Genomic DNA, 895 nt, shown 5'->3' on the forward strand with positions numbered 1-895 from the left:
ATTCTTGGAATGCCTTTAATAGTTTCATTTTTGAGGATACATAAAGCCTTATGTTGTATTTATAAGCAGACTTGGAAAATGTATATAAAAGGAGCGTTTGTGCTTTCTTTAGCCAATGACTAAGTTTATTTGCAATTCTATGTAGTTTAGGTTGCATGTAGAATCATTCAAGCTCGACATGATCAATCTTGCTTGTGGAATGATTCGAATCTCAAACAAGTGTTTGAGATATTTAATCAACAAGAATCATTCAAGATAGACATGATCGATCTTGCTTGTGGAGTGATTCGAATCTCAAACAATGTTCTTGCCTTGAGATATTCGATCAACAAGGTAATCGGAATCTTATTCCCCTTGTATTGATTCCTTATCTTATCATATCTTCTTTGTGATATAAGGTTCGGGGTTCTAGCTTATCTCTCCTCATTCCAACTTGATATTAATATTGATACATGTTATGCACTTAATAAAAAATAAAAATAAAATAAAAAACTAATGCATTTACACACCAATCAGACAGTACCGTCACAAAATTAATATTATATATAGAGTATAATGTGTTCACAAAAAATATTTTATATAACGTCCCGAATTGTTCCTCAAATAAATATGCCCACAATGTCTTGTCTTGCATACACGATCTCAGTATTTTTATCAATGTCTTCCAATGTACTACGAATTTGTTTATTGGCAACCATCGTATCAACATTTTGTCGATCGTACATATCAAAGTCATGAAAGCCTATTTGTGATACTTTTAATAGGACATACCAATTGGAGGTGTCATTTTCTCTAACATAAAACATATGTTTAGCTTGTGAGGCTAAGATGAAAGGTTCTCATATAAAAACACTTTGATTTTGATGTAGGTTAACAAGAGCGGACCCTTCCTCAA

This window comes from Cucurbita moschata, unplaced genomic scaffold (assembly GCF_002738365.1).
Source record: "Cucurbita moschata cultivar Rifu unplaced genomic scaffold, Cmos_1.0 Cmo_Scf00055, whole genome shotgun sequence".
In the NCBI taxonomy this organism is placed as follows: domain Eukaryota; kingdom Viridiplantae; phylum Streptophyta; class Magnoliopsida; order Cucurbitales; family Cucurbitaceae; genus Cucurbita; species Cucurbita moschata.